This window comes from Equus caballus, chromosome 13 (genome assembly GCF_041296265.1).
Source record: "Equus caballus isolate H_3958 breed thoroughbred chromosome 13, TB-T2T, whole genome shotgun sequence".
Classification (NCBI taxonomy): domain Eukaryota; kingdom Metazoa; phylum Chordata; class Mammalia; order Perissodactyla; family Equidae; genus Equus; species Equus caballus.
In genome coordinates this window covers 5,060,189-5,083,453 of record NC_091696.1, presented here as the reverse complement: position 1 = coordinate 5,083,453, position 23,265 = coordinate 5,060,189, and the positions used below count along the sequence as shown (strand labels likewise).

General features: G+C 42.8%; 2 long non-coding RNA genes across 2 annotated transcripts; one reads left to right on the top strand and one right to left on the bottom strand.

Annotated features, from left to right (window-relative positions):
- The first annotated feature begins 1,361 nt into the window (after nt 1-1,361).
- LOC138917059 (uncharacterized) lies at nt 1,362-23,192 on the top strand. Its single transcript, XR_011424494.1, has 2 exons — nt 1,362-2,482; nt 2,620-23,192. It is a non-coding gene; the product is annotated as an uncharacterized lncRNA (long non-coding RNA).
- Nucleotides 7,617-17,976, bottom strand: LOC138917060 (uncharacterized). Its single transcript, XR_011424495.1, has 3 exons — nt 12,487-17,976; nt 8,363-8,522; nt 7,617-7,737 (listed from the first exon to the last, which is right to left on the bottom strand). It is a non-coding gene; the product is annotated as an uncharacterized lncRNA (long non-coding RNA).
- Nucleotides 23,193-23,265: the final 73 nt, after the last annotated feature.

Below are 23,265 nucleotides of genomic sequence, written 5' to 3'. Positions count from 1 at the left end.
AATGGCCCCACACAAGTGCAGCCAACTGACTTTTGACAGAGGTGTAAAAACAATTCAGTGGAAGAAAGAGAGTGTTTTCAACTAAGGGTGCTGGAAAAATAGGATATTCATAGGCAAACAAGGAGAACCTCAACCTAAACCTCCCCTAAATTAACTTATATAACTATTAACTCAAACTGGATCATGGATTTAACATCGAGCATAAAATTATAAAACTTTTAGAAGGTAACATACGAGAAAATCTTCAGGACCTAGGACCTAGGGCATAAAAGAAAAAAAAATCGATACACTGAACTTCATCAAAATTTAAACATTTTGCTCTGTGAAGGACCCTACGAATAGGATGAAGAGACAAGCTACAGACAGGGAGAAAATATTTGCAAAGTACATGTCTGACAAAGCACTCATTTCTAGAATGTTTCAGAACTCTCAAAATTTAGCGGTTAAAAAAAACACCAATCCAATTAGAAAATGGGCAAAAGGTATAAACAGGTATTTCACTGAAGAGGATATACGGATGGCAAATAAGCATATGAACAGATGTTCGACACCACGAACCATTAGGGAAATGCAAATTAAGACCACAATGAGCTATCCTTAGACATCCACCAGAACAGCTCGAATAAAATAGTGACAGTACCAAATGCCGGAGAGGATGCGAAGAAACTGGGTCTCTCAAACATTGCTGGTGGAAATGTAAAACGGTGTCACCACTCCAGGAAATAGTTTAGCAGTTTCTTTAAAAAAAATTAAACATACGTTTACCCTACAAACCAGCAATCATAGTCCTGAGCGTTTATCCCAGAGAAATGAAAATTTACGGCCGCAGAAAAACACAGACGTGAACACTCATCGCGGTCTTATTGGTAATAGTCAAAACCGAGAAAAAAAACAGTGTTCTCCAACAGGTAAATGATTAAACAAGCTAGTACCTCTGCACCATGGAACACGACTCGGCAATAAAAGCCAAGGGCTATTGATACAAGTTGGATGGATCTCAAGGAGACTATGCCCACTGAAAAAGTCCAGTCTCCAAAGGTCACATACTGTGTGATTCCATTTGTGTAACGCCGTCAACATGACAAAATTATACAAATGGCAAACAGATGAGTGGTGGCCAGGGGTTGGGATGTTTGAGGAGAGGAGGGCAGGCGTGACTAGAAAGTGTAGCAAGAGGGAGATCTTTGTGGTGATGGAACAGTTCTGTGTCTGGCACGAGAGCATCCCGGGGCTTTTTCCACAGGCGGTCTTTTTCTGGGGCTGCCCGGCGAGCTGGCCAAGACTTCAGAGCTGCCCCGTGACGACGGCCTTTCACCTTTGCCCTTCCTCCCCTGTCCTTGCCCAGGTGTCAGACCTGAGCTGTGTAGGTTCCTTTGCTTCCAGCTACCTCACCACACTGCCCCCAGTAAACCTCTAACTGCACAGTGGCTACCTGGACGTGGGCTTGTGTCACCTGGGAAGGGGCACGCGGGAGCTATGGAAGTTTCAATCTCAAAAAAAAAATGCAGTTGTGCTTAACGGAGAAGAAAGAAGGGAACATAGGCGGTCTGGCTTTGCATTTGTGTTTCTACGTATCAGGTTTGTGCGTTTGGGATTTTTTGGATCGTGGCCGCCGTTTGGAGTTTGTGTACTGAGTTGAATAGTGTCCCCCCAAAAATTCATGTCCACCCAGAACCTCCGAGCGGGACCGCATTTGGAAGTAGGGGCTTTGCGGATGTAAGGAGTTAAGATGAGGTCACACTGGATTAGGGTGGGCCCTAAATCCAGGGACTGCTGTTCTTATATGAAGAAGAGAGGATGCACACAGGGAAGATGGCCATGTGGCGATGGAGGCAGAGATGGGAGGGGTCCAGCTCCCAGCTAAGGAAAGCCAAGGGTTGCTGGCCACCCCCGGAAGCTGGCAGAGGGGCACAGTGCGGCCCTGCCGACACCTTGATTTCAAACTTCCAGCCTCCAGAACCAGAAGAGAATAAATTGCTGTTGTATTTAAGCCACCCAGCTCTCGGTAATTTGTTACAGCAGCCCTTGGAAACTGAAACCATTCGATTCTGTCCTTTCGGTGGTCTTCAGGAAGCGGCGTCTTGCTAAGGATGCACAGAGAAAGGAAGTCTTCCCCCCATCCTCTGGCAGTCAGTGCGGCTTCCTCCCGAGGAGAATGAATTCCAGATTCCATCTGGGAACTCGAGAATTGTCTTCTGCTCAAGGAAAATAGGGACACGCCCTCGAGCAGGCAGCATATTTCTGTGCGTAAAAGAAGAGCTGGAAAACCAGCAAACAAAAATCACATTCTTGTAGCGCCACATAAATGCGCTGCCCGAGGCACCTTCTGCTGCCGGCGCCTGCTTGCTCAGCACAAGGCTGCAGGTCAGCAGGCTGGGAGCTTAGTCACCGTCTTTCAAACCCTCCTCCACAGCTTCCAAGTTCAAAGGAGAGAAGAAAGAGGCCTCCTGGACCTTCGAAGGGAGACACCCTGTCGGAAAAGGTGAGTCAGGGTGAGAGAGCCCTAATTTCTTAACAGCCTTTCAAGTTCTCTCTGCTTCTCCTGAGTGGAGGGAAATTCCTCCAAATGTCCCTTCCACATTCTTTACCCGTCTGCATCCTTTTCTCGCCTGGATTTAGGATAAGAACAGGCAACAAGGGCACTTGGGTTTTGCCGGCACCACCATCAACACCACCAACGTCATCCTCGCCACCTCCACCACATCTTCATCGTTGAATAAGCACAACCACATTCTAGTAACTACTTTTAAGCACCTGCTGTGTACCCTCACGCCTGCCCTGGAGCCCTCCCAGCTGCCTACCAGGTAGGTGTTGTTAGCTGTCCTCAGAGACCAGGAAGCTGAGTCTCAGAGACGCAAATGAGCTGGCCCGCGACCACGTAAGCACAAAGTAGACGAGCTGGCAGTCGTCCTGCCTCCAGCAGCCCTGTTCTTTCAAGACAGCCTCCAGCCTCTGGAATCCAAAAAAGGAGAAACATTCCAGTAACTCCTGGAATAGCACATGCCTGGGGAGTCCCCGGCCTCCCGCCTGGACGCAACTGGATGTCCTTGCCTGTCCCACGCTTTTCTTATCTTCTGTCACGTCTTTTTTGAGCCCTTACCATGAAGCATGGGTGCTGACCGAGGGGCCCTAAATGTGACCGACGTCACATTCAGGATTGAGTTTTCAAATGACTCGTAGTCAAAGCATTTGGGTTGGGGAGTGACTGCTTAACGGGTATGGGGTTTCCTTTTGGGGCAGTTGCATAACGTTGTGAGTGTGCTAAATGCCCCTGAGTTGTTCCCTTTAAGATGGTTAATTTCAGGTTATGTGAATTTCACCTCAATAAATGGAAAAGGTTTGGGAATTGCACAGCGAAGGAACTCTGCGGCTGATTATTTTTAGTGCTCTCAGAGCCTAAAAGCTCATCACGCCTCTTCCTTTGCTGGAACCATGCTCACATCAGAGGTGTGCAGGCCACGATTCCCCAAGACCCCCATGGTGTCGGCAGGTGAGCCTCGCTGAGGCGGAATTTTGGTTGCACTATCCGCCTCTCCCATTTCAGTCCTCGTGTCTTACACATCCTCTTCATACTAAGTTGAGGCGAGACAGGATATCAAGACTTGAAAATAAAGCTCAGCAAAAGGTGACTCAGAGAGATGGATTCTCGACGCACCCGCCCCACAGAGGCTGTGCTTTCCTCTCCGGTGGCCCTTCTAGAAAATCAACGACAGACAGGATTGCCCGCCCACGTCCCCGAGCACCCTCCCCAGGGAACGTGACTAGACAGCTTCCTAATTGTTGGGTGGCCTCTGAATGCTGTGACCCTCTGAGACATGTCGCCCAGCCGGTTCCCCAAGAACGACAGGAGGCCACAGCAGGACCAACCTAGTCAGAGGTGAGGAAGGGCAAATGTGAGCCCTCTTGACAAGGAGAGAAAGAAACTGAGAGCAAAAAGCGGCCAAATAATTCCAGCAGAGGCTCCAAACACCTCCTGTACATACATGTTCACAGCAACACAACTCGCAATGGCCAAGTGTCCACAAACATCCCCAGGGTCCATCAACGGATGAATGGATAAACAAACAGTGACATATTCATGCAATGGAATATTACTCAGCCATAAAAAGGAATGAAGCACCAACACACGCTACAATGTAGATGAACCCCCAAAACCTTATGCTCTGTGAAAAAAGCCAGACACCATAGACCACACGTTGCATGATTCCATTTACATGAAATATTGAGAACAAGTAGATTCATACAGACAGAAAGCAAACTGGTGGTTGGCAGGGATTAGCAGAGAGCGGGGTGGTGGAATGGCGAGTGACCGCTTACTGGATGTGAGGTTTCCTCTGCGGGTGATGAAAATGTTTTGGAGCTGGTTAGAGGTGGTGGTCGCACAACCTTGCAAATGTACTAAATGCCACAGAACTATACACTTTAAAATGGTTAATTTTTTTCAATGTTGTATATATCTTTGCAGTAAAATAGACCTAATGTAAAATTTACCATTTTAACCAGTTTTAAATGGTGATGATGGTGGTAATGCCACCATCCACCTCCAGAACTTTTTCGTCTTCCCCAACTGAAACTCTGCCCTCAATTAAACAATTCTTTATTCCCTCTGCCCCCAGCCCTTGAAAACCACTATTCTACTCTCTGTCTGTATGAATTTACGCTGGGTACCTCGCATAAGTGGAATCATACAATATTTGCCCTTTTGTGACTAATATGGCTAATTTTAGCCAAGGACTGAATTTGAGTTGAGGTGACCACAACCTCTCTTGAATCTACCCTTCACCCTCCACCGTCATCCTCAGGGACAAGACAGAATTGGCAGGAGGTCAAAAACAAACGTGCACTGGCGCAGCTGCAGCCTAGGGAGGCTCATGAGATCCTGGTGGGAGAAAATGCTGTCCTGGGCTTCAGATAAGGGCTGCATGAACAAATCTCAAGTTTAAGTGCATGAGGAAAGTGGTTCGCTGTGGTTTCCTCTGTAAGTGTTCGAAAGCAAACAGTTCGTTCCTGCTAATGGAAAGGCCTGTATCCACTTCCTGGATTTTGCGAACGGCGTAAAAACCCAGGAGAGAAAGCTTCCACGCAACACTGCCAATAGCACCCTGTCCATTTGTTTTCTGAGCATAACTTCAGGTTAATTATTTATGACGAGGCTCCAAATGAAGTGTTCGTAGGAGACTGGCTTCCTCTTCTAATTGCCAGGTTTCTGAGAAAGACCTTCAGCCTGGAGGGATTTTGTGATTAGAATGAAAAGAAATATAAAAAAGCAAAGTGTGCTTTGGCCTGGTCCAAAAGAACAGGCAGAGTACTGAGAATTAAAAGGAAGAATGAATTATTAATAACCAGAAGAGGGAAAGAGAGAGAAGACGGAGGAAAGATGGTTTCCAAGATGGTAGCTACCTCGCCCTGAACTGCACCTCCCATGACCAGAAACCCAGGGGACCCGCCACAGAGTCGACACCCGGAGGTGGAGCAGGTTGGTTGTTGATTCTGAAAATGAAACAGCCTAAGCTTTACTTCTGGGGGTAAATCCCAGAGCCACGGAAGGGGGCTTGCCCGTGGAAGCAAATTGAAATTCATTCCTGAAGCAATGAATACCCAGCCTTTGGGTCCTTCACATTCCACAAGATCAGGAGGGAAGGAAAAAAAATAGAAAGAAAAAAGAACCAGCTTCCGAATAGTCTCATTTTGCTGCTCACAGATTTGATTGGGGAAGAAATTTTGATGTTAGCTAAAATGCGATTTGAATGTTACCTGTTTATTTCTGTTTCACCCTTGTCCCCAGCCATCCCTGAGAACTAAGAGTTGACTTATTTATCAGTTTAAATCTCAGGGATTCTTCCTTGGAAGCGAGAAATGCCATATTAGGACGCAATGAGAGCTTCCATGGCGGGGACACAACTTGTATCTCGATTGCTGGAGGATTTTGTTCACTTCCATCCCACCGGGCAGGTCTGAGTTCCTGTAAATTCTGAATTCTGTAAATACTTCCTCACATTGCACTCCGTGCACCCCTGCAAGAATTATTCATTAAGGTGTGGAATTTAATAACAGGCATGTTTAATTACAGACGTTGCATTTGCCTGTCCGGGAGGATGGAAAACACAGCGTCTCCTAGAAAACCCAGCACAAGGAGTAACAAAGGGGCTGTGACTCACGTCCAAGAAATGCCACCAGATGTTTCAGAAATGGACAGATGATGAAGCAGGGAGGGGCTGGGGGGTGTCTATCCACCGAAGGACCAGCCCGACGGGGCCCTCGATGAGACAGCCACCAGAGAAAGGAGACACTTGGCTGGTCAACAATGTAGTTGTCTATCCCACAGTGTCGTGAGCACCCATCACAGGAAGCATTCAAGTAGAGACAAGACAAGTTATGTCTGAGCCATGTTTCTTCCAAAGCCCCTTCCAGCTCTTAAGATTGTGTAAATTTTCAAGTTAACAGAATTGAAGGTCACTGCAAGATCACGGCAACTGCTCTTCAGCCAACATTCCATCTAACTGCGGAGGGAGATAGCAGTGGAGGTTATCGGAAGTCATCATGGATGAAGAGCTGTGACCAAGGATCAGAGAGAGCCCACCCAGCTTCAGGACATGGTCCCCATATGAGGATGGGGGGAGCTGGCACTCCGTGCCTTGCTGGTGGGAATTTAAAATGGTGATGCTGTCACGAAAACAGCTTGACAGTTCCTCAAAAACGTTAAACATAGAATTACCACATGACCCAGCCATTCCAATCCTAGGTAATATGGCGCACCCAAAAGAACGGAAAACTGGTATTGAAACAATCACTTTGTATACACATGTTCGTAGTAGCATTATTCACAATAGCAGAAAGATGGAAAAAGCCCAAAGGTCCATCAATGGATGAAAGGATAAGCAAATTGTGGTATACATTTAGGTAATATATATGTGTATACATATTATATATTATTATATCCACAATTATGTATATATTATATACTTATATATAATAATAGATCATATAATGGAATATTTCTCAGCCATACAAAGGGATGAAGTGTTGACATGAGCTACATGGATAAGCCTTGAAAATATCATGCTAAGTGAAAGAAGCCAGACACAAAAGACCACATATTGCATGATTCCACTTATTCGAAATGTCTAGAACAGGCAAATTCAGAGAAACGCATACAGATTGGCGGTTGGCAGATGCTGGGGGGAGAGAGGGATGGGGAGGGACCGCTTAGTGGGTACAGGGTTTCCTTTTGGGGTGATGAAAACGTTTTGGAACTAGACAGCAGTGATGGTGACACAACACTTTGAATACAGCAAAGGCCACTGAATTGTTGGCTTTAAAATGGTTGACTTCACGTTATGTGAATTTCACCTCAATTAAAAATACGCAAATGGTCCCCAAGGGAGAACAAAGAGAGGTCACTGCAGCTCACCTGCTCTGTGTCTCAGGGGACGGTGACTGACCTCTCTGAGCCTCAGCTTCTTGGCTTATCAATGGGAGACAATAATATCTGCCTTTCAGAGCTTTTCTTAGAATTATAGATCATTTACATTATGTGCCTGGCACGTATCAGCTATTATGAAAAAAAAAAAAAAAAAAACAGAAGAGAGCTGTGTCTGTGTTGCAACTTCTCAAAAACACCCTGCTGTGAACATTTGAGTGCTAGAATGTGGAACCAGCGTCCTCACTGACATTCTCGAACCAATAAAATGGGTGGTCTAGTGGTAGGAATATGCCACTTGCCTCTCGAGAATCCATCTGTAAGAGAGAAGAACAGATTTTACTGCTTGAAGTTCCACTCACATTACTATCAAAGATGGAATCATCGGGTTGGCATTTACTGTGCATTTACTGTGCGCCTACTGTATGCTAAGTACTTTCGTGATCAGAGCCCAGTGACGCGGAAGACTTGAATCCTGTGTTATGACTCCCGCGGGTTTTAGAACTAGTGGAGCCCTCGGAGTGGACTGAGAGGTCCAGAGAGGTGATTAGCTGTCAACAATCACACCGCTTAGGATGGACGTGCTGGCTCCTTTCGGAGGTCCCTTTCCACCTCACCAAGGAGGGCTGCTCAGAAATTTGCTAGAAAGCAGAAAAATCCTATGTGCGATCTGAAATCCGACATGAAGGACTTGCAATGTGCACATCTGCAACTTAACAGTAAGCCACAGAAAGTGAGTGTGCCTGCGGAATTATTTGTAAGAGTGGCTACGTTTCAGCATGCTTGGCTGTCACTATATTGCTGGCCGCAAAGTTATAAGCTAAATCCAAGGCCCTTCACAAGAGATGATAAATCAGGATGATACAATAAAGATGAGAGTGATAAATTCAACCTCACCAGCGATTAAATTAGAAAAAAAAAAAGAGAGAGAGAGAGATTTACCTGAGCTGGGGAAGTTGTGGTGAAGTAGATGGTTATATGACAAATGCCAGGCCTGCGAATGGATCAAACCCTTTAAGAAGAGTCAATTGACGATATCTTTAAAAAGCTTTCAAATGGTCATACCCTTTCACCCGGCAATTTCCCCTCCTAGGAATTCATCCTAAAAAATAAAGAAGGACAGATAATGTCTTATGTCCCAAATGCTAATCAAAGTATTATCTATTATGGAAAAGCAGAAAAGCCTAGAAGACCAGCAGAAGGGGTACCGTCCAGTAAGTCATCACACAAATCCATCTAATGGAATATTACGCAGCCAGAAATGGTCTTAATAATAGGGAAAAACACTTGTGAAATAATATTGTTTGAAATGCAGGATACCATTAACAAAACGAAAAGGCAACCTACTGAATGAGAAAATATTTGCAAATCACATATCTGATAAGGGGCTAATATCCAAAATATATAAAGAACTCATACAACTCAGTAGCAAAAAAAATACCCAATTCAGTTAAAAAATGGGCAGAGGATCTGAATAGACGTTTTTCCAAAGAAGACACACAGATGGCCAGCAGATAGATGAAAAGGTCCTCAAAATCACTAAGCATCAGGGAAATGCAACTCAAAACCGCAATGAGGTATCACCCCACACCTGTTAGAATGGCTGTCATCAAAAAGACAAGAGATGACAAGTGTTGGTGAGGATGTGGAGAAAAGGGAACCCTTGTGCACTGTTGGTGGGAATGTAAATTGGGGCAGCCACCATGGAAAACAGTATGGAGGTTTCTCAAAAAATTAAAAATAGAACTGCCATGTGATCCAGCAATTCCACTTCTGGGTACTAATCCAAAGAAAATGAAAACACTAATTTGAAGAGATATCTGTACCTCCATGCTCATTGCAGCATTATTTATAACAGCCAAGACATAGAAAAATACCTAAGTCTCCATGACAAATGAATGGATAAAGAAAATATATATATATTCAATGGAGTATAACTCAGTCATAAGAAAGAATGAAATCTTGCCATTTGCGACAACATGGAAGGACAACATGGATGGATGGAGGGCATTATGCTAAGTGAAATGAGTCAGACAGAGAAAGACAAATACTGCATGGGATCATTCATATGTGGAATCTAAAAAAAAAACAAAAAACAAAACAAAACAGAAAACCGAGATCATAGATACAGAGAACAGATCGGTGGTTGCTAGAGGTGGGGGGTGGGGGTGGGCGAAATGGGTGAAGGGGGTCGAAAGGTACAAATTTCCAGTCACAAAATAAATAAGTGATAGGGATGTAATGTCCAGCATGGTGACTATCGTTAGCAATACTGTATTTCACATTTCAAAGTTGCTAAGAGAATAGATCTTAAAAGTTCTCATCACAAGAAAAAGAAAAAGTCTTGTAACTGTGTATGGTGATGGATATTAGCTAGAGTTATTGTGATCATTTCACAATGTATACAAATATCGAATCATTACGTTGTACACCTGAAACTAATATAATATCATATGTCAATTATACCTCAATAAAAAAAGCAGGATAGCATATTCATAGAGACAGAAAGCAGAACGGTGGGTGCCAGGGGCTGGTGGGGGCGGGGGAGTTATAGGTACAAAGTTTCAGTTTGGGAAGATGAAAATGTTCTGGAGCTGGACGGTAGTGATGGTTGCACAGCAATGTGAATGGACTTAATGCCACTGAACTGCACACTTAAAAATGGTTAAAATTGGGGCCGGCTCCGTGGCCGAGTGGTTAAGTTCATGCGCTCCGCTGCGGCGGCCCAGGTTCGGATCCTGGGCACAGACATGGCACCGCTCGTCAGGCCACATTGAGGCGGCGTCCCACATCCCACAACTAGAAGGACCTGCGACTAAGATATACAACTGTGTACCGGGGGGGTTGGGAAATAAAGCAGAAAACAAAACAAAACAAAACAAAACAAAAACGATTGGCAACAGTTGTTAGCCTAGGTGCCAATCTTTAATTAAAAAAACATGGTTAAAATGGTAAATTTTATGTTATGAGCATTTTACCACACCAAAAACCAGGATTTGAAAAGTTACTTATACTATATGATCCTAACCAGATAAGAAGAAAAAAGTTACGTATAAAATATTACTAACAAAATAGACCAAAATATCAACATTGGTTGCCTGTTGATAAGAGGTCTGTAGACGACTTTGATTTTCCTGTCTCTATTTCTCTGTATTTTCTACATATTCTATCACGTGCATGTATGTTGTAATATTCAAGAAAAGATAAAGTTTCACTATTTTTACTGAGGTAACGTTAGTTTACAACATTGTATAAATTTCAGGTGTACGTTATTATATTTCGATTTCTGTGTAGATTACATCATGTTCACCACCCAAAGACTAATTACCATCCATCCCCACACACAGGTGCCTAGTCTCCCCTCCTCCCCTCCTCCCTTCCCGCTTTCCCTCTGGTAACCACCAATCCAATCTCTGTCTCTATGTGTTTGTTTGTTGTTGTTTTTATCTTACATTTGTGAGTGAGATCATATGGTATTTGACTTTCTCCTTCTGACTTATTTCACTTAGCATAATACCCTCAAGTTCCATCCATGTTGTTGCAAATAGTTGGAGTTCATCTTTTTCATGGCTGAGTAGTATTCCACTGTGTAATTATACCACATCTTCTTTACCCATTAGTCCCTTGATGGGTACCTAGGTTGCTTCCAAGTCTTGGATATTGTGAATAGTGCTGCAGTGAACATAGAGGTGCATAGATGTTTATGCATTCATGTTAAAATTCCATTTTTAAATGCAGCCTAAACAACAAAGGAAGAAGTGGAGTTTCCACCTGTAGCTTTTCTCCAGAGTTAGAGCAGCCATGCCTTAAAAAACAAAACACCCCAATGCTCACAAATATAGCAATCTACCCTCTGCATTCTGTTCAGAGATGAGAAATTTTTCTATAACACAATTTTAAAAGCCAGCACTTAAGAAAAAAAATTATTGAAAATAAAGTCCAAGTGTGTTCATAGTATCTTGATCCGTCATCATGTTTTGGCTTAGAACTTCCCCGTGAACTCAGAAGACACAGGCACAGTGCAGCTAAAATTTTGCCTTTGCTAATCACTTAGTTTATGAATGTTATAAATATAACTGATTTGTAAGGGAGAAAGCACATTCTTGGCAAAAACCAAATGTCTCTGAAGATGGGCTTAATTAAAACAAAATACTCTCTAAATAGAATATCTCATCAGAATGCATGAAAATTTTAGAAGTTGAACATGACAAAGTAGGTTTCAAGACATAAGAATATTTAAAGCAAAACATTCTTCTTTGTAAGAGTCCCAGAATATGTCTAAGAGGGCAGGGGGAGTCAAGACAGCAGAACAAAGACTCTGTGTTTGAAATTTTAATATGCACGTTAAAAAGACCAAGAAATACGACTGTAATCTGGGTGAGATTAGACAAAACCAGGAAGGTGATAAAATAACGAAGGAAGTGCCTTTCAACAGAAGAATTTTAGGCTTTATAGAAGAGACCTCAGTTCTAAAAAATGACAATGGCATGGAGCCATATTTAAGGCAAAACTTCATGGTTAAAAGGTCACGCACAAAAGACAGTTTTAAAAAGTTATTTCCATTTCCCACTTTTTTATTTGCTCAGTTTACTATGAAATTTTACTACATTTTCTAACGTGATCTTAGCCACATACTGTGTAACAAAGAACAAAGGCCTCCCAATTTGACTTTCTGGAACAGCGACAACTTGATGTGGCGTCTCACGTTGCAAAGGATCCGTTAAAAACGACCTCTGAGGAGCGACAGCCTTTAAAACATATTTACCAAGAAGCAAGCATCTCAAGTACAAAGTTTTGTCTGTTCCACTTGCCGACACTTAAAAGGTGAATTTTGGGGAGATGTTGGGTTGACGAGGCCCATGGGGCAGAAGTTTATCAAGAAGGACCCTGAAGGCCTGCATTGCTTCCCTGGGTTTCACTCACCCAGCACCCCGGGCCAACGCCTTGTTCTGGGTCATTGACCCACTTAATTGCCGTTGCGTGATTCAAAAGCACGCAGGACTAAACTATATTTAATTTTTCCATAGGCAATTAAATTACTCGCTCACGAATATACCATTTTTTACCTTTATGTCTGGAATTCTCAGGGCCTGCAGGAGTTTTCAAGTAAGTTTTCACAGATGAGTGGACTCAGAATACTTTCATGTTTCTCAAGCTAAGAACCTACTTTCTGTTTCCAAAAATATCAAACGCTCTGAGATTTATCACGTTCTTTATCTTTTTTTTTTCCAGGCAGGGTTGGAGCGGGCTGGGATAAAGTGAGGTAAAATACTTGCTTAAAGTGAGTTACATTTCCCTAAATTATGATTCTCTTAATCTTGTGATTAATCTCCCCAGTCTTTAATTATGGATGACTAGGAGTCATTACTTGGGCAAGGATTGGGTAAGACGGTTGGGTCACGTTTGCATTTTAGAAAGATCAGCGTCGGGGAAGGAAGGTTTGGGAGGTCAAGGCAGGAGGCAGAAAGACAGGTTTGGAATTCGACACAGGTCAAAAATAAGGGTTCAAGCTGAGATGGTGGAAGCGGAGACGGACGGCGAGGAGTGACCAGATGCAGATACGGTAGGAGATAGAATTGGCAAGACAGCATCCTTACCATTGTCCTAGTTACTCCCGGTGCATAAAAAACCAGCCCCAAAACTAGAGGCATAAAACAACCATTTTATCATCTTGATGGATTCTGTGGGTGAGAAATTAACACAGGGCACAGCAAGGTTGGCTTGTCCCTATTCCATGACGTCTGAGGCTTCTGCTGGGAAGACTCGAAGGCTGGGAGGGGCTGTGGGGGAGCAACTTGACGGCTGGAGGCTAGAACCGTTTGACGGCATCTCCACTCATACGTTTGGTAATTGATGCTGGGACCTCAGCTGGGGCCGTCAGTCAGGACACCTACGTGTGGCCTCCCAATGTGGTCTGGTCTTGCTCACAGTATGGCGGCCTCATGTAAGGTCTCGGATGACAACTCAGGGCTCGTCAAAGCACAATTGTTCCAGCAAACAAAGCAAGAGCTGCATAGCCTTTTGTGACCAGCCTTCGAAGTCATTTAGTGTCATTTATGTCACATTCTACTAGCTACAAGTGAGTCAAAAATCTGCCCAGATTCAAGGTGGGGGGTGAATTTACACTCCGTCTCTTGATGGGGTGACATGGTTCTAGACGCGCACGTGGGACAGGAAATATTGTTTCAGCCATCTTTGTTAAACACAATCGGCCACAATCTTCCACCATTTTCTCTGCACCAAGTCCGGGTCACTAGGCTAAGCAGCTCTACCACCCTCCTTTAATCCTCACAATGACCATGAGACAAGTGTCATCATCTCATTTCACAGATGATGAAACTAAGGCCTAGATGAGAAGGAGGGGCTGTGAGGAGGGAACGAGTATGAGGTTTCCTTTCAGGGTGATGAATATGTCAGAAACTAGACAGTACTGATGGTCACACAACATTTGTGAATGTACTAAATGCCACTAGTGGTAAATTTCATGTCATGTATATTTTACTACAATAAAAAAAAAACCATCATCACATATCCATAAAGGGAAAAATGGACAAATTGGACCTATTAAAATTAAAAACATTTCTTCTGCGAAAGACTCTGCTAAGAGGATGAAAAGACAAATCACAGACTGGGAGAGATTATTTGCAAATCGCCTAGCCAACAAAGGACCTGTATCTAAAATCTATAAAGAACTTTCAAAACTCAATAGCAAAAAACCAAGTGGGCCACTTCTGTCCAGTGGGAAGAGAGTAGAGGAGAAATGCCTTTTCCACGGCTCTCTTTAACAAGAAGCCTGTGTGATTAGCTGACTGATGTATCTATGTGTCCCCAAGTAGAGCTCAGAAAATCAGGGACCCGATCTGGTTTTGTTGTGTCCCATGTCTGGCCCAGAGCCTAGCACACGGTAGGAGCAGAATCAATATTTATTCAATGAATGAATGAATGAAATGACTGAGTGTGAACAGGTCTAGCCCAGTGCCAGCAGAGAGCAGGCACATTCATTCACTCAGCAAATATTTGCGGAACACCTACTGTGCGCCACGCTCTGTTTTAAGCACAGGAAATATATCAATGATCAAAGCAGACAACAACGCCTGCCCTCATGAAACACAACTTCACCTGATGGGAAAAGAGTCCAAGGCTTTACTGGCGAGGAGCCAAACAGCGGAGGCGACCCAAGTACCCATCACAGATGAATGGATGAACAAAGTGTGGTCCATCCATACGACAGAATATTATTCAGCCTCAAAAAGGAAGGAAACTCTGACACATGCTACCACATGGATGAACCTTGAGGACATTGTGTTAAGTGAAATAACCCAGTCATTAAAGGACAAATATGGGATGATTCCACTTATATGAAGTACCTGGAGGAGTCAAGGTCATAGAGACAAAAAGTAGAAGGATGGTTGCCCGGGGCTGGGGGTGGGGGAATGGAGAGTTAGTGTTGAATGGGGACAGAGTTTCCGTTTGGGAAGATGAAAAAGTTCTGGAGACAGATGGTGGTGACGGAATGTGAACACAACAATGTGAATGTTCTTAATGCCACTGAACTGGATACTTAAAAATGGCTAAAATGGTAAATTTTACATTAGGTATATTTTTATCTCAATTAAAAAAAAATAATAATAAGGGGCGTGGAGAAAGGACCTTGTGAATGAGATTACCATTTTAATGAGGGCAGTCAGAGTCCTGTTCATGTTCCTACTCATACTCAATTGATAAGAGGATCTTAGCTGCTTTTTAGAGACAGAATTGTGTTATAAATTATTGGGGGTGGGAGAATATTTGTGCAAAGAAGATCACTTAATTTCTATCCTTCTGTTATCCAGAATAAAAGGAGAGGAGTATTCTGGATATTCAAGAGCTATGCCTTGCGTTGCTGAAACATTTTTCCAAACTTTTCTATTGGAAATATGTACAAATTGGGAAATCATAGCACTGACCTACGTTGACAAATATACTATGTTGAAATAAAGTATCTAATCTTTTTTTTTTTAAGAAGGTCGTTAGGAGCAAAGACTTGAAGGGGAAGGGAGTGGGGGTCAGCTCAAAGAAGGAGGGAAATGTTCCCAGCCTGCAGTGCAACTGGCCTTCGGGAAGAGAGGAGTAAGGAAAGAAGAGGATACGATGACATAGGGCCTGGGAGGAAGCGTCAGGACTTTGACTTTTAATCCGAGTCCCAAAGAGAGGCAGGCAGAAGGTTTTGTGCAAACGTCAGATCAATTTCCACGAAATAGCAAAGAAAAGATCCCGGAGCTCTGTTCCCGGCCTAATGGTAGCTTGACACCGCAGCTGTTTTTCCCCGCTGCTTAATTCACACCAGGATTGGAGGCTCCTAGAGGAAAACGGGAGGAGAGGAGGGTTACAGGCTATGTAGAAAACTTGACAAAAACTTAAAAGAACATTAGTCCACGTTTCTTGGTTAAAAGCACGTGTTCAGTTAAACCTGGAATTGTCTTGGCTTGTAAGATACTAAACAAGCATACGCCTCAGGATGATAAAGAGCAAACACAAATGAAACATAAAATACAAGAAGAAAAACGTATGAGGTGGGTCTCTACCAACCAGTGTGGAAAGATGTCCAGGATCCATCATGAAACGAAAAAGAAAAAAGCAAGTTTAAAACAGTTTCACGTCATCCCGTTTTGGTTTAAAAAAAAAAGTGTTTACATGAATATGTCTATAGTATATGCATAAGAAAAAAATCCGCTGATGATCTAACATAGTTAGAGCTGTGCTAGAATGACAGCAAACTTTCACATTCCCTGTTATGTATTTCTGAAGTGCTGGAATTTAAAATAATGAACGTGTGTTACCTCTGCAATCAGAGAAGGCAATGAAGACTTTTTTTAAATGAAATATCTAGAATACATAAATATCTTTCACAAGTCAACAGTAAAAAAAAATCTACACAATAAAACAAACAAAGAAAAAATCTAATTTAAAAACGAGCAAAAGACATGCATGGGTATTTCACCGAAAAAGGATACAGTGGTCCCCCTTATCCAAGAGGGATATGTTCCAGGAACCCTGGTGGATGCCGGAAATTGAGGATAGTACCAAACCCCATATGTACTGTTTTTTCCTATACATCCATACCTATGATAAAGTTTAATTTATAAATTGATTTATAAATTAAGAGATTGACAATAATAACTTCTCTTTGGCATATCTGAATTGCCAGCATCCCTACTCTTGCATGTTGGGGACATCATTAAGTACAATAAGGCTTCCTTGATCACCAGCTCTGCAATAACATGACAGTGGATCTGATAACCAAGATGGCTACTAAGCGACTAACGGGCGGGTGACTTACACGGCGTAGATAATGCTGGACAAGGGGATGATTCACGTCCCAGACAGGACGGAGCGGGACGGCTCGAGATTTCATCATGCTACTCAGAATGGCCCACAATTTAAAACCTATGAACTGCGTATTTCTGGAATTTTCCATTTAATATTTTAGACCGTAGTTGACCATGGGTAACTGAAACCGCCCAAAGTGAAACCATAAGCATGAATCCCGGAGGGTCGCTGTAAATGGATGGCATACAAGCACATGGAAAGACGTTCAACATCATTAGCCATTAGAGGACTGCAAACTAAGACTGCAAGGACATATCCCTACACACCCATCAGAATGGCTAAAATTGAAAATAGTGACAATACTAAATGCTGACGATGATGTGGAGAGACTGGATCACACACACATTGCTGGTGGGAGTGTGAAATGGTACAGCCACTCTGGAAACAGTCCTGTGGTTTCTTACAAAACTAAATTTGCACGTACCACAAGACCCAGCCATTCTACCCCTGGGCTTTCATCCCAGAGAAATGGACATCTATGTTCCTACAAAAACCTATGCACGAATGTTCATAGCAGCTCTATTTGTAATAGGTCAAAATGGAAACAACGAAAATGTCCTTGAACAGGTGAACGGTTAAACAAACTGTGGTATATCTATACCATGGAATACTACGCAGCAATAAAAGGAATAAGCTATTAGTACAATGCAACAACTTGGACGAAAATCCAGGGAACTATGCCAAGTGAAAAAAACCAATCTCAAAAAGCGACATACTGTATGTTCCATTATAGAGGCAGAAAAAAGATTAGGACCAGTGGTTACCAGGGTGAGGGATGGGGGTTGGGTGAAGGGGTGTGGCCAGAAAGGGAGATCATGAGGGACCCTTCTGGTGATGGAACAGTTCTGTGTTTTAATTGTGATGGTGTTTACATAAATCTACATATGTGATAAAATTGCGTAGGGGCCAGCCCAGTGGCGTAGGGGTTAAGTTTGCATGCTCTGCTTCATGGCAGCCTAGGGTTCACCAATTCAGATCCTGGGTGTGGACCTACACACCATTTATCAAGCCATGCTGTGGCAGCTGCCCCACATATAAAACAGAGGAAGATGGGCACAGAAGTTAGCTCTGGGCCAATCTTCCTCAGCAAAAAAAAAAAGAAAGAAAGAAAAAGAAAAAGGATGGGGATTGGCACCAGATGTTAGCTCAGGGTTAATCTTCCTCAAAAAAATATCGCATAGAGCTACACACACATACACACACACACACACACACAAGTAAAACTGGTAAAATCTGAATCAGCTCTTTAGATTCTATCAATGTCATTGTAATATATATATAATATACAAAATATACATATATATACATATTATATAAATTTACATATATGTAATATATGTATATAATATATATGAGGCATGGTAATATATATATAATACTATAGTTACTCAAGATGTCACCACCAGGCAAAACTGGATGAAGGGTATAGAGGAGCTCCCTGTATATTTTTTATAACTTCCTGTGAATCTATAATTTTTTAAGTTAAAAAAAACATATGGGGGCAGATATAAAGTTCCTCTTAATTAGCAAAACCTACTTTCATCAAAAATTTTTAGGGGCCAGCCCTGTGGCCGAGTGGTTAAGTTAGTGCACTCTGCTGTCACGGTCCAGGGTTTTGCCGGTTCGAATCCTGGGCGCGGACATGGCACCGCTCATCAGGCCATGCTGAGGTGGCGTCCCACATGCCACAACTAGAAGGACCCACAACTAAAAATACACAACTATGTACCGGAGGGGGCGGCGGCTTTGGGAGAAAAAGGGAAAAAAATTAAGTCTTTTAAAAAATTAATTAATTAAAAAAATTTTAATATTTCTTCCATTTCCATTTAACACATATTTTATGGTGATGGCTTCTTTGGGGCTTTCATGAATTATTTTAACGTATCTTTCAATTTGTGATATCCAAAAAAGTTTTATTGGATAACTCAGGACGTCTGCGTAGATCACTGTTCCCCAAAGTCAACTTGAACCACACGGGGGCATGAAAAGATGGAGATTCTCTGGCCCCACCCAGCCAGTCTAAGTTGGGCTATCTGAGGACAGGAGCCGGCCATCTGCACTTCTAAGCATTTCCAGTGATTCTTATGACCAGTCGAGCCCGAAAGCCACTGGTACACACAGTTTATGCAACTGAAGTTAGAGAAAGCTCCAAACAAAACAAATATTTTGCACAGTTTACAATAAAATACTAGGGAGTTGACTAAATGGCAGTGACCTTCTGTGATTTCCTGACGTTTCAAAGAGCACAAAGTTGTCCAAATGTCAAATACAAAAATGAACCCTAGAAGAACAGAAGTCCCCAAAGGGTAATAATTTACAAACTCCAGATCTAGGAACTCCAGTGAAATTCATTTTCATTCATTGACTTTCACATATGACAACTGTTCTGGCACATAAAGAAGAAAGTGCTGCAAGATGGGGCCATCTGGCTGATGTCAGTCATGATAGCATAGGCCCAATGGCCAACCGACCCATCAGGCTGGCTGGAAATACCCCAAATGTCCATCAACAGATGAACAGATAAACAAATTGTGATATGTCCATACAATGGAATATTATTCAGCCATAAAAAAGGATGGAGTACTGACACAGGCTACAATATGGACAAACCTTGAACGCATCATGCTAAGCGAAAGAGGCCAATCACAAAAGGTCACATATTATATGATTGCATTTATATGCAATATCCAGAATAAGTAAATCCATAAAAAAAGAATGCAGGGGGCCGACCCAGTGGTGCAGTGGTTAAGTTCACACATTCTGCTTTGGTGGCCGGGGCTTCACCGGTTCGGATCCCCAGTGTGGACATGGCACCGCTTGACAGGCGATGCTGTGGTAGGCATCCCACATATAAAGTAGAGGAAGATGAGCACGGGTGTTAGCTCAGGGCCAGTCTTCCTCAGCAAAAAAGAGGAGGATTGGCAGCAGATGTTAGCTCAGGGCTAATCTTCCTCAAGGGAAAAAAAAAAAGAATGCAGATAGGCATCTAGGAGCAGAGAATGGGGAGTAATTGCTTCACGGGTACAAGTTTCCTTTTGGGATAATGAAAATGTTTTGGAATTAGACAGAGGTGGTGTTTACACAACATTGCGGATGTTCTAAATGCCAATCAACTGTTTACTTTAAAACAGTTAATTTATATTATGTAAATTTCTCCTCCTTACAAAATTTGTTAAACAACAATGCGAGGGAAAACAATTTGGTAAGTAAATTAATCTGAGTACCGTGATCAATCGAAAAGATGCTTTGTGGGCAGAAAAAAAGCAATTCATCAAGGAAAGAATACGCTTGCGCCTCAGTCCTCCCAAACTAACATACCTTTAGCCCTAAATAATTCTATCAGGCATTAAAGAGTCATTAAAGCTCAGTTTAAATTAATTTCTTCCTACCTCTAGTTTTATTTGAAATGCAAAATGGAAATAGGGACAGACCGACAAAACGGGTAGTTTACCAAAAGTCCAGTTCTGTTTGCTAAGGTAGCTTGGCAAATCGAGAAACGCGAGGGACCCAAACTCTAGCAAGCAGAAAGCACAGACACCAATAACTTGGGCAAGGATCAAAGCGCCAGTTTAAGCAGTTTTCGGGTCTCTCAGCAGGCCTAGAAGTTACTGTCCAAATGAACTCAGTAGAACTTCTTCAGGCCCGTTCATGAGTTGTTCACGACCTTCAACGCCACAGTTGGCCACGGCTGGGAAGGGGTTGGGCTCGGCCCGGTGCCCAGGCAGCCCCGAGTGAGAACCCACACACGGAGGCTCGTCAGCTCTCAGATATTGTTGGTTGAGCAACCACATAAGCTTTTTCTTTTTGCCTTTTAAATCTTCCTATAGGAAATACACTTATTTCGCATACTTCTGATTCTCATCCTTGACTATTCACCACGATTCTTCCCCTCATGGTATTTTCTCCTTAAGCATCACTGCCGATGATCATGCCGATATCCAGATCTGAACTTTAGCCATCAAACAACCCTTCCCCGTGGCCCCAAAGAACACATGGAGTATTTAGGACACGTCTGCACTTGGGATTAGCTACTATGAGGCTGAAAATCAACTTTTAACCTTAATTTTAACCAGCTAATTTCTGTAAGCTATGAAGTTACCAAAAAAAAAAAAAAAAGTCTTAACATTATTAGAGCTAGCCATTCTCTTAAAACTATTGTTGGGGCCAGCCTGGTGGCACAGCAGTTAAGTTCGCACGTTCTGCTTTGGCAGCCCAGGGTTCGCCAGTTCAGATACTGAGTGTGGACCTATGCACTGCTTGGCAAGCCATGCTGTGGTAGCCGTCCCACATATAAAAGTAGACGAAGGTTGGCATGGATGTTAGCTCAGGGCCAGTCTTCCTCAGCAAAAAAAAAAGAAAAGAAAAGAAAAAGAAAAAAGAAAAAGAGGAGGATTGGCAGTAGATATTAGCTTAGGGCCAATCTTCCTCAAAAAATTTTTTAAAAAAATAAATAAAACTATTGTTAACTAGTATCTAGATAAATTTAAGCTCTCATGTAGACACTGACTCTACTCCCAATTGTATCTACCCTTTGTTGGGTGCCTACTGTGTACCCAGCCCAGGACAAAGTCCTTTGCGTGCTTTAGCACACAGGATCCTCCACAACAGCCCTAACGACAGAGAGGGTATTAGCACGATTTGATAAGGCAGGCAGCCCAGGGTCAGAGGTTAAGCGTCTTGCCAGGGTTGCAGCAATAAGTGGTGGATGCAGGATTCAAACCCTGGTCTGAACGGCTCCCAAGTCTTCCTCCTGAGGCCCCTGCCCATGGTCCCAACAGGCAACTCTGTGTGTGTGTGTGTGTGTGTGTGAATGGTGGGCATGTGGGAATTTTTTCTGTGTGTGGCAAAATAGATGAAACGTAATGGTGTGTGTTAACGGTGTGTGTGTGTGATTTTTTTTATGGTGGCAAAATATATGAAACAAAATTTACCACTTTAATCATTTTTAAGTGCACAGTTCAGGGGCTTTTAGCACGTTCCCATTGTTGCACAGCCATCACCACCATCCGTCTCCAGGGCTTTTTTATCCCAAACTGAAACTCTGTCTCCGTTTAGCGACAGCCTCCATTCCCCCGGCATCCACCCTTCTCTTCCTGTCTCTAGAAATTTGACTACTCCAGACACTTCATATAAATGGAATCATACAATATTTGTCCTTTTGTGTGTGGCTTATTTCACTTAGCTTAATTCTTTTTCAAGGGTGCGTTTGTGTTTTAAGTTAAAAAGCAACATTCCCACGGAAAACTCTCCGGTTACCTGCAACTTTGAAGACAAAGCCTGACTCTGGAGCTGCGGCAGCTGTGAGGGAGCAAAACTGAGATCTGCTCCCCTAAAACTATGGGGAAGTCCCCGGACCAGATGATTCCCAGGGACGCAGAAACGGATCAAACCACTGAGCTAAACCAGCCGACGCACAAGGTTGTCCCAAAGTTGGTTAGGAGACTATGTCTTTAACTTAAATTTGGGGGGGGAATCATATTTGGGTCAGGTATATGCTGTTTATCATTGATGAAAGTAGGCTTTCTGGTTAAAAAAGAAAAAAAAAATGAAATCTTGGTTCTAGTAAAGAATTCACCCTTCATCGATATCCACAGCCATCCTCGGTCCTTCAGTCCTTCTCTCACCTCAAGAGGTTCATGGAACAGAAGTTGCGCCTGCGCTCCCCTGATTCAAGTTATTTAACAAGTGGCTATTTTTGCTAATCTTTTGGATTAGTCTTTATAACCGCCAGAGAAACGGCGCCTTAAAAAGGAAATGTTTCTGCCTTAGAATTTATACACAGTTGAAAATAGTCGTGATCAGTTAAAAAAAATAATGCTGCGTAAGTACCGAAAAGATTTACCTCGAAACTGGTCCAGCTGGCTAAAAATTACCTCTAAACAAATAACAAAACCTGGACGAGGCCCCATGGAAGAAACCAGAGCCAACAGATGCTTAAGAAAGGGGGATCTCTGGGCTGAAGGACAGACCAGCTTTTGGCTTAGTTTGATCTGGTACAAGGATCAAAAGCTGATGCAGGAAACCAAAAGCAAAGGCAACAAAAGCAAAAATAGGAAAGTGGGACTACATCCAACTCAAAAGCTTCTGCACAGCAAAGGAAGCCATCAACAAAATGAAAGGCAACCTACGGAACGGGAAAAAATACAGTCAGACGCCACATCTTGACATTTTGGTGATCGATGGACCGCATATATACGAGGGGGGGTCTCATAAGACGGGGACCATATAGCCTAGGTGTGTAGTAGGCTCTGCCATCCAGGTGTGTGTAAGTACACTCCATGATGTTTGCACAAGGATGAAATCGCCTGACACGTTTCTCAGAGCACACGCTTCTTTTAAGCGAAGAATGACTGTATTTGCAAATCATCCATCTGATAAGGGGTTAATATTCAAAAGACACAAAGAACTCAATAGAAAAAACACAAACAATCCGACTTAAAACTGGGCAGAAGAACTGAATACAGATTTTCCCAAGG